Source organism: Tenrec ecaudatus, chromosome 4 (assembly GCF_050624435.1).
Source record: "Tenrec ecaudatus isolate mTenEca1 chromosome 4, mTenEca1.hap1, whole genome shotgun sequence".
In the NCBI taxonomy this organism is placed as follows: Eukaryota; Metazoa; Chordata; class Mammalia; order Afrosoricida; family Tenrecidae; genus Tenrec; species Tenrec ecaudatus.
The window spans coordinates 48,968,314-48,984,925 of NC_134533.1; the positions used below are offsets into that span (position 1 = coordinate 48,968,314).

The following is a 16,612-nucleotide window of genomic DNA, read 5'->3' on the forward strand; positions in this document are numbered from 1 at the left end:
AATTTAATTCTTTTTTTAATCGTTTTATTAGGGGCTCATACAACTCTCATCACAATCCATACATACATCAATTGTGTAAAGCACACTTGTACATTCATTGCCATCATCATTCTTTTTTTTTTTTTTACATTTTATTAGGGGCTCATACAACTCTTATCACAATCCATACATATACATGCATCAATTGTATAAAGCACATCCATACATTCTTTGCCCTAATCATTTTCAAAGCATCTGCTCTACACAGAAGCACTTTGCATCAGGTCCTCTTTTTTTCCCTCCCTCCCCACTCCCCCCTCCCTCATGAGCCCTTGATAATTTATAGATTGTTATTTTGTCATATCTTGCCCTATCCGGAGTCTCCCTTCCCCGCCTTCTCTGCTGTCCATCTCCCAGGGAGGAGGTCATATGTGTATCCTTGTAATCAGTTCCCCTTTCCAACCCACTCACCCTCTACTCTCCCAGCATCGCCCCTCACATCCCTGGTCCTGAAGGTATCGTCCACCCTATATTCCCTGCGCCTCCAGCTCCCATATGCACCAGTGTACAACCTCTGCTCTATCCCTTCTTGCAAGGTAGAATTCGGATCATGGTAGTTGGGAGCAGGAAGTAACCAGGATCTGGGGGAAAGCTGTGTTCTTCATTGGTACTACATTGCCCTGACTGACCCATCTCCTCCCCTAAGCCCCTCTATGAGGGGATCTCCAGTGGCTGAAAAATGGGCCTTGGGTCTCCACTCTGCATTTCCCACTTCATTCACTAAGGTATATACACACACACATATATGCATATATATTTTAATATATATAATTTAATTCTTACAACCACTCCTCCCTTCTAGGTTCATGGAAAGCAAGGTAAATTGTCCAATTGGTTTCCTTAAGCAAGGAGCCAAACTGTACCTCCCAACAAGACTCCATAAATGCAGATCAAATAGATCAAGGAATAGTTTTAGATGTTCAGGAGTAAATATAATGTCCAGAGGTTCGAATCCAGCAGCATTTCCATAGGAGAAAGAGAAAGCCCCTCTAAGATCTACAGCTTCTGAAACCCACCAAGGTTCTGCACTGTTCTGTAGGGTCACTATGAGTCTACATTGGCTCAAGGGCAGTGCGTTTGGGTTGGGGTTTGGAATCTAATCCTGAGTTTCCAGGCTTATTCAGGAGGCCTTGAAATCCAATGGAATTTGCCATACTGCATTGTGAACTTTCTCTAGACATCATTCTTGTATTCCCTCCACTCTCTCCCTTTAGCAATGGAAATGTCTGTCCCATGTCTGTACCAAATTATGCTGGGAAGACAGAGAATGTGTTTTTGGTTCCATTAAGTCTGTAGATACAATACCCAATGGTCACCTAAACCTAATTTAAATAAAGTTTGGAATTAGGGGGGTATAATATTTAGATATTTTGTATTTATGGTTCTAAGATGTGTTAAAAAGGTTCTTGTGTTCATGTATTGAAATCAGGAAAAGAAATCCTAGATCAAGGTTACATGAGTAGGGTGTCAAACCTGCTCAGCTTTCTACTTTGGGGATGTCAATGTGCAAAGACATCACAGAATCATCTCATGTAATCCATTTATTGCTGATGATAACAGGGGCCTGGAACGATTTTGGCCCAAGGTCACATTGCTGCCTAGTAAATTAGATTAGGGTTGAATCCGTGTTTTCTGAGTCTAGCGCCCACATTTTTCATCTCTAATAAAGTGGAATAGCAGCAAGACCCTCAACTGTAATTATCAGTGCAGCAAAAAGAATGATCTTGACAGTTGTTCTGTAGCTCGGATCAAATTTCACTTCATTTACACCATCTCTCCGTAGGATGGAAAGTAAAAAAAAGAAGGACTGAGCTATAAGAATGGAGGAGTCATAAATAATGTTACAGAAAGGTCATAGGAAATAAAGACAGAGAAGCATTTGAGTTTCCAGGGAGAAGTTCACTAGAGACATTTGAAAACTATGGGAAGAGACCAGGAAATAAAGTAGTAATGGAGGTTTAGGGAGAAATGTGTGGTTATAGGAAGTGGTCTTCTCCTCTAAAGATGTAGATATGTAACCAGTGTGATCATGAGATAGAATGATGAGGATAACAAGATTTATATCCAAGTGCCATTTTCTTGCTTATGAGCTGGGATTCGAGATGTAAATAACTTTAATAGCTTGGCTCTCACATTGTGTCAATAGAGAGGTGGAGCTGGAGTATTTCTCTTAGCCTTTTTACCTTAATTTTTATAGCATCCAATTCCACTGACCTAATTATATGGTCACCCAAAAGAGACAACATTATTGTACTAGAAATTTTAAATGGGGGTAAAATCTAGCAACATTGTAACTTGGAGCAAGTCACTATCTTTCAAAGTTCAAGAGACTTTAAACTTTTTTTTAGAACTTTTAATAGTCTACTGTGCATTACACATCTTAAAGAGAGAGGTATAGGACCTGCATGCACATTTGTCCAAGGGAATCCTTCTTAGAAATACCAACTTGGTAGATATTTTACTCTCAACAATTTTTTTAGGAAATGTCCTCAGAAATACTGACTTTAACATCATTAAATTTTAAAATAAATTTATTTTAATAACCATTTTATTGTCAATTAAGTGGGAGATTACAGTTGAGACCATCAACTTTATATGCAGCATTGTCAACTATTAATCCCCCAAATAGTCTACCCTTCAGCTGCTCCCTGATTTCTCCTTTTTCTCTTGTGGATGGCTAGCTTCCATTTCACCTACTTAACCCCATCAGCAGTGTAGTCCATTGCTGTGTCTTCCCATTATTGCACTACCTCCTTTGACAATCTCCAAAGGCTTTTCCCTTTGGAATTAAAGTCTTCATTTTATTTTCCACTGATAACAGTGGTCTCATATGATAGTTGTCCTTTGTGGATTGGTTAATTTCACTCAGGATAGAATTCATCAAGTCCATCTATGTCATAAGGTGCTCCATGCTTTTGTCATAGTTCTATAACAAACAGTACATAGTATTCCATTGTGTGTGTATCAGAGTGTCTCTTTTAAAAAACTGTTATTGGCACATAAGTCACATACAATAGAATCCAATATTTCAATCACATCAAGCAAAATTGCACAATCATTTCTTGTGCTCACTGCTCTTAGCTCCACATTTCCCGCCAACCTCCCCTGGCCCATCTTCAAAAAACCATTCATCAAATTACTGTCTCTACAGATTTACCTGTCCTGAAATTCATATGCAGAAAAACATACAAACAAAATAAAACAGAAAAAATAACAACCACAACAAACTAAAACAGAGAAAACCTTAATAGAAAAAGTGGAAAATTTTAACAACTATCACAAATTAAAAATGGATGAAAAGGGAGATCAAATGATAAGGTATTAAACGTTAACCAGAGTGCATCTGCAACAATCTACTTTCCACTGTTCTCTGCACGAGAGCAACGCTCTTCACATTCTGTATCAGAGCTTCTTCATCCAGCCTTCTGTTGCTGGACATTTCGGTTGTTTCCACCGTCGTGCTCTAGTGAACAGTGCTACCCTGAACGTGGATGTGCGTATGCCAGTGCCTTTCACGACTCTTACTCCTTCAGGATATCCAGCAAGCAGACGGTCGCTGCTTGGTATACATCTTTTTTTTTTAATTAATAAGGTCCCTTTTATTCCATGGTATTCCTAAGCAGACAATTGGAAGGCTCAGAAGATTCCACTTTAAGCTTCCCGAGATATAATGTGAGCTCTGAATAGGAACAAGTATCTTCATCAGATTCTAGTTGACAAACTAAAACCCAGAAAACCCTTCTTTAACATGCCTTGTTTGTTGAACTGAAGAAAGACCAGATCAGCACATAGAGTTAAAGGAAGCAGCAGAACTCAAGGTAGATAAACACCCAATTATTCTGTGTCCTCGTTCTCTGTGCATGGCTAGATGGAACAAGAGGGGCAAGTCTGACTAGGCATCAAATCGGATGAAGAGGTTTTCCTTTTCCTATTTGAAAAAAACGTAAAGAAAATGTAGGGATGAAGGAGGGAGCAGTTCTGTGCTTCTTGCTGTGTTACTTTAGGTCCCGAGTGCCAATGAGACTTGTTTAAAAATAGCCTGCAACAAGAATGTTCTAATCACCAGCCCCCCTTGCACCCTTTCTTCTTTTTCTGTTGCTGTTTCTTTTTGGTTGCCGGAGCCCCTGCAGGCTTCTGATGTCTCGGGGGTATGATGTTGCTTGTAGAGGCAGATACTGTGGCCGCACTGCCAGGCCTTGGGGAGGTGGGGGGCTGCTCACGGTTTTCCTGGCATCCAGTTCCGACGAAGATCCAGCAGTTGCTCCCTGGGTCCCTTTCCCAGCCTGATCCTTCTTTTTTCCCTTCTTCCTTCCTCTGTAGTAGGAACGTTCTCGCATTGGTAGCCATCTTTCTGGATCTGGGGTAACTTTGGGGTCATAATTCTTAGGTAGCTTTCCCTTCTTTTTCTTCTTCTTTTTCAAATCTCCTTGGCCTTGCTCCTTTGGTTGATTATTGCCAGCAACTTTTCCACCCTTCTTCCGAATGTATGTAGCACCAGGAGAATTTTCTAGAGCCTCAACATCGACTTTGAGAGACATGTTATCCGACGAGGGCAAGTGTTTACTGAGAGCTTTCGCCTTCTCAGGATCTACAAGTGAGTAAACAGAAATAAGCTGTGCCAGAGTATGAATATCTTTAGGATTTTGTTTCCACAGCTGTTCTAGGCAACTAATTGCCTCCTTCTTCCACCCATATTTGAGTTTGTAGTTCGACGCTTCTCTTATCAAAGACAAATGAGCAGAAGATTTGGGTTGATGATTTTGATACCACTGGATGGCTTGGGTGAAGACCTCAATGGCGCTGTCAATATCTTCCTCGTGGCTGTACATGGTCACTAATGCCGACACCATGCCTGGTTTATGCTTTAACTCCTCTATGGTTCTCAATGTTAGACATGCTTTGGAAATATTTCCTTGGGAAATTTTCAGTTGTGCCATGGTCAGCTTAATCACGGCTGCATTTTCTGGATGCTGATCCGAAAATTCCTGCAGCAGCTCCACTGCTTTCACATGCTGCTTCTCACGGCAGAGCTGGGCGGCTTGGATTAAGACAGGCAGGAGATGCTCAGGACTCTGGGACTGTAAACTGGAGGATATTTTGCGGCATTGTTCTTCCTGGTTTGTGTACATGGCAAGTTAAATTCTATAGCTTGCAGATGTTTCTTGGAAAGTTTAAACTCTACTCCTTCTGCATTGGTTAATTTCACCTTCTTCTTGGAGTCAAAGACATTTTGGTCTTTGTTAATGGTAATGATGTTATTTGCGATTACAGCTAGCAATCCCACATCTGTTGGTTTTAGTTTTATTATTTGATTGTAAAGTTGCAGTGCCTCCTCTGTACGACCTTGAAGCTGCAGAATATAGGCCATCTGACCATGAATGATGGCCAGTTCTGCCTGTGAGTCTTCCTCAGTCCCATCAGAGTCTTCTGACAGTGAACGGCGGCAAAGATCTTGGGCTTTTTGCAGGATCTTCATGGCCTGGTTCAGCTGGCCCTGTCCAATCAGAGCGCATGCAGCGTTATAACACAATTCATATGTGCCTTCTTGGAGGCCCAGGTTGTCTGGAACCACTTTTTCCCAATTGCTTTGAGCTGCAACAACTGCAGAAAGGTTGGTTTTCTTTCCTCATCATACTCATCTTGGGAGTTTCGGACAAGATCTCTGTACACAGCTAAGCACTCATCATAGCATTCCAACCGGTACAGCACTTGTCCATAAAGCTCCTTCAGCTTGTCTGTCTGCTGGATAGCACCTTCTATTGTCTTCAAGGCATTCTCAATCCTGTTCAGCCTGTACTCGCAATATGCTTTCTCAAAGGAAAGAGAATTATTGGCCAACACCTTGTTGTGAGTATGGATGACATTCAAGGCTTCTTTGAAACTCCCATTCTGGATGAGGCACACCACTTTGCAGTGCAGGGCAGTTATATCATCCTTGTTGATCTGCAAGAGTGTCCCGGCAGGCTCCTACTCTCGCCGAGGGATCGAGAGCGAACGCTCTGTCAATGACACGGCCCGGCTCATTCCATCCAAGAGCACTTGGTATACATCTTAATGTGGAATTTCTCTCTCCAGTTGTTTGAGGAAACACCTTTCCTATCCCACAGTGTTTGTGCTTCTCTGTATCAACTTAATTGCTTGTTGTTATCATAAATGCTCATCTATATTTTCCCTCTGAAATTTCTACATGCTATGTTGTCATCTTTCCAAAAAGTTGATGAGTATAAGAATCATTCCTATCTCTTCATATTTCCAGTTTAAAGCAATTTGTTAAGGGGAGTCAAGGTTGGCTCTTAGATTTCTCAGTGCAACGACTACTTCTGGCCACTGGCTTAATGACATGAAACTCTTTCTACATGTGACAATTTAAACAGACTTTTCAGTGGTGGGAAACACCAACTTAAAACATGATCATTTATTTTTGAGGTGATTGCTTGTGTGCATGTCCTCTTTCACAAATCTCCATCCAAAATTCTCAGTCTACTGTTTAAAATCTCAGCCCCACTTCAGTGTCCTCCAACATTACCAGCTGGCTTCAGAGACTCCATGAGTCATTACTTAATATCATGATTTTATTCTGGGCTGGGGCACTATTGTGGAGCTGAATATGGAGCCTGTCATCCAGAAGCTTTTGGGCTAGTCCAAACTCATTACCACCAAGTCAATGCTTACTCAAAACGACCGTATAGGACAAGATAGAACTGCCCTTGTGCATTTCTGAGACTTTAACTCTTGACAGAAATAGAAAGTCCCATCTTTCTCCCCGTAATGGAAAAGATAGATGAAAAAATGTACTAGTTATAATATACGAGGTGAATACATTCATGTAATTTATCTGAAATTATTTTAATTAGTAGAGGTGGGCTGTAAGCCCACCAAGTCCAGGAACTATATCCTTACTACACTTCAACATATTCTGCTATGTTCTCCTTTATATGGACCTGGATGTCATAATTAGAATTTATTTTAGTAGAAAAACTGGTCCATAGGGAATTATGGTACAAATTCACATAATAAAATATGGTAAATGCAGAGAGCAAATAGAGCATGTATGTAAACAGGAAGATGTGCTAATAAATTAGGCACATCTAATCGGGATCATACGTAGTAAGTAGGATTGCCAGAGACAAGAGGGAATGAACACCAGAGGGAATTGAGGAGCTCAGGCGGATTGCTTTCGAGAGGGAATCACATGAGGAAGCATTCAGTCGTGAAGGAAGATGGCCACAGGAGGCATCTGTTCCTGTAACTGAGTCTATAACCACAAGTATAAAGTAGATTGTGCTAAGAATTAAATGATCAAATGTTTACAAAGTCTTAAAGACACTAAACCTGAGCTGGCAAATACCAGGTGTTCTTCAGAACTATTAACGGTTCCTACCCGCTTTTTTAACTTTAGCTATTGGTGGTAAGGAATTCATGAACATCACATTTGCATTACAAGCTTCCTTGATCTTGAAGCAACAAAAGAAATAACAGAAAAGATAACTTGTGTTATAGGTGCACAATGGAATACTTTCCCCAAATCCTTGATAAGCTGCCTCCATAAAGATTACCATCGAGAAAACCCTATGGAGCCCTCTACCCTGTTACATGTGAGATCACCACGAGTCAAAACCACCTCCTCTGTAACTATCGGCTCTTCGGACACGGCCCGATCAGAAGCTTGCTCTTATGGGATATAACCCTTAAGACATGGGTGCTATAGCAAAGTCGGGCGAAGGAACCCAGCTCTTAGAAAGAGTAGCACCTGGGGCCTTAAGAACTTTTTCGTTGAACGAGCAGCCATCTGAAGAAAGTAACAAGTGGGCCCACACAGAAGCACATCAGTCGGTGTGATCCAAGGATTACAAATAATAAAGTCCAAACCCGAAGGAGGGAATGGTATCAGAGCTTAAATTCCAAATTGAACTTATTGGAATCATTGTTGTTGTTTAGTGCTGTGGATTCAGTCATAACTCATATTGACCTTGTCTACATCAAACCTAAACCCTGCTTGGCCTAGCACCATCCTCATAATGGTTGTTTGAGCCCATTGTTGCAGCTAAACCATGGCCTCAGCTAGTCCCACTGAGGATTACCTTCCTTCACTGCCTTATCAAACATGATGTCCTTTTCCAAGGTCTGTTTTCCCCTGAAAAAATGACCAGAGTTCATTTTATAAATGCAGGACATAAAGACTCCCTATCCTTGCATAGTCTTGCAAGAGATGTTTGTTTGTTTTTCTAGTAGTCCATAGTATTTTCATTATTCACCATTATCATAATTCTTCTTCCTTATTCATCGCCCACGTTCCGCATGATATAGGGCAATTGATAACACCAAGGCTGGGTCAGGTGTACTTCATCTCAAAGTAACATCTGTGCTCTTTAACCCTTTAAACGAAGACTTATGCAGCAGATTTGTCCAATGTACCAATAATTTAATTTCCTGACTGCTGTTTGTATGAGTGTTGATTGTGGATCCATGTAAAACTATATCCTTGACACCATTAATAATAAAAAATTTCTCTGAAAGATCAACTGTAAAATGCTCCCAAATTATATACTTTGGACATAGGGGTCTCTCCCTCTCTCTGTGTGCTTTATTTATATAATGTATAAGATTATATAAAGAAAAATATTTCTCTATTATATCTAGAAAAAACTATTTTTCATACTTTTTAATATATTCTACATTTAAAAATAATGTACTTCTTTTATAATGAATATATATTTACTCATGTTATAATATTTATAATATATTTAAATAGGCATATAAATTCATTATAAAGAAATAGATTATTTTTCATGTAGAGTATATAAAGGAGTATGAAAAGTATTAATTTACTCTTAATTCCACTGTCAAAATATAAGTGAAACTTCAAAAATTTTGTGGAAAGAGAAATTAAAAGATAATGAAAAATTCTCACAAACTTACTCGTATTGAAGGCCTCTCAGATATGTCAGCCAGAACCTTTTAGGGAATTTTTTTCCATTTCTTCTTTGATGCTTATTTGTTGTTTTCCTTTCCCATAGTGGTAATCAGATATTAATGTTGCTTTTTATCCAGTTGCATTATTCTATTGTATTTAATTTAAAATGTTTCAATGGCTACATATAATTCCTTATGAAATTATCCAGAGTCCTGCAGAATGAAAGCTTTTGTATTGCTTGAAAATATACAACTACATCATCTAAAGAAGAATCTCATGCTTAATTCATTTAGATGTTGTAGTTATTAGCAACGTGCCTGTCTTAGTTATCAGGCAATACAGCTAAAAAGGGAAATATTAGTGAGATCCTTATATGTATTTTATAGTAATCAGGTCTTGTAACACATAGGTATCCTAGAAAGAAGCTATAGTGTGATATAAGAGATGTAAGTGCCTACAATAGAATGATTTTAAAAATAAATAAATTTTTAAAAGAGTTATAGTGAAGTTATGTGGCAATATTCCTGCTGTATGGTAGAGTCGAGGTGATGTTAGATTTTGTTAGTCTTTACATTGAGTTGTAAGAAATCACTTCTGAAACCTCCCATCATGTGCTTCAAATAGATGATGTTTATCTGCCTTTTCTCCATCGATTGTCATATAGTCATGATAAAAGGTTAAAACTTGATGTGCGCACGAGGGAAAATGGAAGTATCTATGAACAGAGGAGGCATTATTTGATTCAATATCTGTATTATTTAATAAAACATAGGGCTGCCTTCCCTCTTGTCCCCTTTCTAAGTTATTGCAGACAAATCACACCCCAACTTGATTAGCAACAGCCCACCCCTTATCGTTTTCACTCATGCAGAGAAGGATTTCCCATAGATATTCAGGGGAAAATTCCTTTATTATATGCTCACAATTCTTGTTTGATGGTACGGAGTTAGATTTCCGGCACTACTCAATGTCAAGGGCATTGCCGTTTCCTCTGGTGGAGCATCTTGGCTAGCTGCAGAAGTGCAGCTGTAAATGCACTCTTCATGGTCTTACATCCAACGGGCAAGCCTTAAACAGAGCCTTGCAAGTTGACAGATAGACAGACAGACAGACACTTCACCCAAAGTTGTAGAACTATGTTACTTGCACAGCATCTTTAAGTATGCAGAGAGGGCCATAGTATGTGTGACCTCACAGTGTTTCTGGTTGTAGAGATACACAGATGTGACTTCAAATAATGTGCACGCCTGTCAAACACAGAGAAGTATCAAGTAAGTGACACTTCTATTACTCTGACGGACATTTCATTATCTAAATGCCTAGCCTTCTTTTTGCTTTGGGATAATTAGTTGTCAGTTCCCCAAAGCAATTACATTTACAGTGTTACTCTAGTTCTCAAAGGGCAATAGGAGACATTTTTTAAAAATCTTATATTCAGAAAAGTGAAATTCCTCATTAGAGGTGGGGGGGAGTCCAGATTTAAGATGGTTAGTCCACTGAAAATCAAACAAGCAAGCAAACAAATAGCCCAGCACCTCTTACATGGTCTACAAGTAGGAAAGAAAAGAAATTATTGGAATAGAGTTTCATTCAGGAAGTATAAGTGGTGGATAATATTAATGAAATTTTTCCCAGAAGTAATAATTGTGATTCTAAGTCTTGGTGGCATTAGTCACTTACATGACATGCAGATTTTTAACATTTAATCCTAAACTTTATAAAGAAATTACTATTTAATTTTGAATAATTTAACAAAATTTGAAATGTATCTGCTCTCATTTTCTAGATCTCTCTCTCTCTCTCTTTCTTTTTCCTTTTAATTAGAAGATCATTTTATTGGGGACTCTTAACAAGTCAAGTCAATCCATACATCAATTGTATCAGGCATGTTTGTACACATGTTGCCATCATTCTTTTCTAGACATTTACTTTCGGTTGAGTTCTTGGTATTGGCTCCTCTTTTATTCCTAACCCCACCCCTTGATAAATTATTATTATTTTCATGTCTTACACCAGCCACTGTCTCCCTTCTCCCACGGTTTCTGTTGTTCATCCCCTTGGCAGGGGGAGGGAGCAGGTGTAATGTATCGATCACTGTGATTGGTTTCTCCTCCCCGCACCACTACCTTCCCTCTACTCTTCTGGTATCTCGACTCCTATTCCTGTTCCTAGATTCCATGTGTTGTGAGCTTTTATTTCTTATCTGTACTTGTGCACATGCTCCAGTCTAACCCCCAGTGAAAGGCAGTACCTGGGTCATAATAATGGGAGGTGAGGAAACCTCAAGGAACCAGAGGAATATTGTGTATCTCATCGGTGCTTTACTGTTCCCTGGTTGACTTATCCCTTCTCTGTGACCTGTCTGTGAGGGGATATCCAATTGTCTACAAATGGGCTTTGGGTCTCTGTTTGTTTGTTTTTTGTTGGGTCTTCTGATACCTGGTACCCAGTTCCAATGACACCTCATGATCACACAGGCTGGTGTGCTTCCATGTGGGCTTGTTGCTTCTCTGCTAGATGGCCTCTTGTTTAACTTCAAGCCTTTAAGACCCTGGAAGCTATATCTTCTGATAGCAGGGCACCACCCACTTTCTTCATCACATTTGTTAATGCACCCATTTTATCTTCAGCAATTGTGCTGGGAGGGTGAGCATCGCAGAGTGCCAGTTTTTTTTAGAACAAAGTGTTCTTGCATTGAGGGAGGGTAATGAGCAGAGGCCCAAAGTCCATCTACTACCTTAGTATATTGCCATATAAATATATGTACCTAGGCCAATACCTCTATTTTTATGAATTAATTTATTTATATATGTACACACCTATGCTTATACCTCTATCCATAGCTTTGGATAGAAGGGCTGATTTCTTTTGATAGCAGAGCCAAAGTATATGAGATAGCATCTCACAATCTTGCTTCTAAGGAGTATTCTGAATGTACTTCTTCTAAAAGATTTGTTTGTTCTTTCAGCAGTTCATGTCACTTTAAAACTTCTTTGCCAAAACTGTAATTCATATTCTTCTTTGGTGTTCTTTATTCAATGTCCAAATTTCACATGCATATGAGATGATTGATAATACCATGACTTGGCTCAGGTGGGGTTCCTTCCCTCTCAAAGTAACATCTTAGCTTTTCAACACCTTAACAAGGTCTTGTGCAACAAATTCACTCAATGTAGCACATCATTTGATCTCTACACTGCTGCTTTCGTGAGCATTGATTGTGGATCCCACCAAGCAAAATCCTTGAAAATTCAATCTTTTCTCCATTTATCATGATGTTATCTATGGGTCCAATTGCGAGGATTTTTGATGCCTTTACGTTAAGTTGTAATCCACAATGAAGGCTGCAATCCATCTTCATCAGCAAATGCTTCAAGTCCTCCTCATGTTCAGCAAGGTTGTGCCATCTGTATCCTGCAGACTGTTGATAAACCTTCCTCAATCATGATGACACATTCTCCTTCATACACTTCAGCTCCCCGATTCTTTGCTTAGCATATAGATGGAACAAGTATGGTGAGAGAATACAACTCCATTGCATACCTTTCTTGATTTTAAACCATGCAGTATTTGCTTATTACCTTTACATAGTTGTCCTTTGATCCATGAACAGGTGCCCAATGAGCATAAAGAAAGTGTCCTGGAAATCCCATTCTTTGTAAGGTTACCCCGAATTGGTTTTAATCTACACAATCAACTGCCTTTGTATACACAATGAAACACAAGCAAACATCTTTCTGGTATTCTCTGCTTTTAGTCAAAATACATCTGACATCAACAATGATCTCCCTTGTTCTAAGCCTTCTGAATCTACCCTAAATTTCAAGCATTTCCTTGTCAACATACTACTATAATTGTTGTTGGATGATCTTCAACAAAAGTTTACATGCAGATGATATTAATGATACTGCTCTATAATTTGTACATTCTATTGGGTCACCTTTCATTGGAATGTCTTCCAGTGAGTTAGCCATGTAGCTGTGTAAAAAATTTCTTGGTATAGATGAATGAGTTCTTTTAATATTTCATTCTTGTAGCCTTCTTTTGGGAAATTGTCTCAGTGCAGCTTGGACTTACTCCTTCAGCAGCATTGGTTCTTGCTTGTAAAGGTTGTATGTCAACTAGATCTTTGTCATACAATAACTGTGTAGTTTTTAATCATTTTCTTAGGGGCTCATACAACTCTTATCACAATCCATACATAATATCCACTGTGTCAAGCACATTTGTATATTTGTTGCCATCATCATTCTCAAAACATTTGTTTTCTACTTGAGCCCTTGGTATCAGCTCCTCATTTCCCCTCCCTCCCCGCACCCCTTCCCTCACGAACCCTTGCTAATTTATAATTATTTTGTCATATCTTACACTGTCCTTCACCAATTTTTCAGTTGTCTATCCCCCAAGGAGGACATTATATATAGATCCTTGTAATTGGTTCCCCATTTCAACCCCATGTTCCCTCTACCCTCCCAGTATCGCCACACTCAGAACTGGTCCTAAAGGGATTATCTGTCCTGGATTCCCTGTTTCCAATTCCTATTTATATCAGTGTACATCCTCTGGTCTAGCCAGATTTGTAAGGTAGAATTAGGATCATGATAGTGGACAGGGTTTGGGGAGGAAGTATTTAGGAACTAGAGGAAAGTTGCATGTTTCATCGTTAATACACTGCACCCTGACTGGCTCATCTCCTCCCCATGACTCTTCTATAAGAAGATATCAGTTGCCTGTAGATGGCTCATGGGTTCTCAATCTGTACTCCCCCTCATTCACAATGATATGATTTTTGATTCTTTCAAGCCTGGTACCTGATCCCTTCGACACTTCATGATCACATAGGCTGGTGTGCTCTATCCATGTGGGCTTTGTTACTTCTGAGCTAGATGTCGGCTTGTTTACCTTCAAGCCTCTAAGACCCCAGATGCTATGTCTTTTGATAGCCAGGCACCATCAGCTTTCTTCACCACTTTTGATTATGCACCCATGTGTCTTCAGCTATCGTATCAGGAAGGTGAGCACACAGTTATATGAATTTTTGTTCTTTGCTGCCCGATACCTGATCCCTTTGGCACCTCGTGATCACATAGGCTGATGTGCTTCTTCCATGTGGACTTTGTTGCTTCTGAACTAGATGACCCCTTGTTTACCTTCAAGTCTTTAAGACCCCAGACACTATATATTTTGATAGCTAGATTCCATCAGCTTTCTTCACCACATTTGCTTATGCACCCACTTTATCTTCATCAATCGTGTCAGAAAGGTGAGCATCATGGAATGTCAGTTTAATAGAACAAAGTGTTCTTGCATTGAGGGAGTACTTGAGTGGAGGCCCAATGTCCTTCTGCTACCTTAATACTAAACCTATAAATATATGCACATAGATCTGTTTCTCTATTGTCCTATATAAATATATTTACATTTGTACATTCCTGTATTTAGACCTCTATAAATGCCCGTTGCCTCATGGTCTTTCCTCTATTTCCATTTTATTTCCTCTTGTCCCACTATCATGCTCAGCCTTCATTTGGGTTTCAGTAATTCCTCTCGGTTACATTACCCTTGATCAAGCCCTACCAGGCCTCCCACACTGTAGTCACCACCAATTTGGATCACTTGTTGTTCCCTTTTCCTTGGGTTTGTTAACACCACTTCCTTTCCCCCAACTCCCCCTCTCCCATGTCTCCCAAACTGTCAGTCCCATTGTTTTCTCCTCCAGATTGCTAATCTACCTTGTTTAGACAGATCAGCAGAGATAATAACATGCACAAAAACAAGAGAGAACAAAACAAAGCAACAAAAGAAATTTAAACATCATCAGCAACAAAAAAAAACAATGACAAAAAGAAAAGCCTGTAGTTAGTTCAAAGTCTGTTTGTTGGCCTTTAGGAGTGTTTTCTGGTTGCGTCTGATGGAATGCTATACCCTGGCCCCGAATTCTATTTTTGGTATTCACTGGGGACTTTATAGCTCTGTTCCTCTTGCACACCCTTAGTGTTTTGCCTTGCTGTGCACACCCTTAGTGTTTTGCCTCGCTGTGGTGGTGTCAGATCTGTTGCACACCCTTAGTGTTTTGCCTCGCTGTGGTGGGGTCAGATCTGTTGCACACCCTTAGTGTTTTGCCTCGCTGTGGTGGGGTCAGATCTGTTGCACACCCTTAGTGTTTTGCCTCGCTGTGGTGGGGTCAGATCTGTTGCACACCCTTAGTGTTTTGCCTCGCTGTGGTGGGGTCAGATCTGTTGCACACCCTTAGTGTTTTGCCTCACTGTGGTGGGGTCAGATCAGGCTTAATTACCACACTGTGTCTCCAACTGTGCATTTTTATTCTGTGTTGTTTTGGTGCTTCCTGCATCATTCCGTATTTTAAGTGTGGTATCTTTCAAGATTGTAATTAAAGGCTTGAGTTTTTCTTGAGTTCTTTTCATTTCCGTTATGCCGAGAATGTTCTTTCTTTTGGTTTTCTAACTGTAGGTCTTTGCACATTCCATTTGATTTTACTTTGTCTCCTCAAGTTGCTCTTTGAAATTTTCTAGTCAGCTCTTTGCTTTCATTATTGGCCCCTCTACTCTCATTGTTTGCCCTGAGGGGTTTATCCATCCTGTATTCCCTGTGCTGTGGGCTCTTATCTGTAGCGTTGTGCATGCTCTGGTCTAATCCGACATGTAAGGTAGAATTGAAGTCATGATAATGGGGGGAAGGAAGTCATTGGTGCATAAATTTGTAAAATAGTATATGGACTGGAGTTCCTTATATGCAGATAGATAATATCCTATCACAGACAACACTCTATTTCAAGATAGATTTTGAAATGCCCTTTTTTGACAAGGACTGCAACACTATTCCTCTTGAATCAGTCATCCATATTATTGCTTTACTCAAACTGGCCAGTCCTAGTATATTTCAGCTCACTAAGGCCAACGATGTCCACCTTTATGCATTCCATTTCATTTCTTACCATATCCAATTGTCCTAGATTTGTACTTCACACATTCAACATTCCAAGCAAAAAGGGCTTAATCCAAACACATCACTCCATATCATCATGGTCTACCCTGCTTTGTGAAGGCGGCTCTTCTTCAGCCATAGTTTGCACACATTCTGATCTGAGGGGCTCATCTTCTGGCATGATCTCTGACAATGTTCTGCTTCTATTCATGGGGGTGTCCATCTCTGACAATGTCAGCTGCTATCCATAGGTTTCTGAGGCTTAGTCTATTGAAGTGAACAACCTATTTCATATCTATCATAGTGTATTCTTAGTCTGGAAGCTCTACTCACTCCTGTTTACTTTGGGCGACCCTGCTGCTACAAGTAATCCCAGTAACATAGCTTCCAACATCACAGCAACACACTATGACAACCTGACAGACAAATTATGGAGTCTACCTTGCAAGTCTGGATAGAGCAGAGGATGTACAGTGGTGCATATAGGAGCTGGAGACACAGGGAATCCAGGGTGGATGATACCTTCAGGACCAGGGGTGTGAGGGGCGATACTGGGAGGGTAGAGGGTGAGTGGGTTAGAAAGAGGGAACCGATTACAAGGATCTACATATGACCTCCTTCCTGGGGGATGGACAACAGAAAAGGGGATGAAGAGAGACGTGGGACAGGGCAAGATATAACAAAATAATAATTTATAAATTATCAAGTGCTCAT

General features: G+C 39.9%; 1 pseudogene; it reads right to left on the bottom strand.

Moving 5' to 3' along the window:
- Positions 1-3,627: 3,627 nt before the first annotated feature.
- LOC142445806 (signal recognition particle subunit SRP72 pseudogene) lies at positions 3,628-16,079 on the bottom strand (annotated as a pseudogene).
- Between the last annotated feature and the right edge of the window lie 533 nt (positions 16,080-16,612).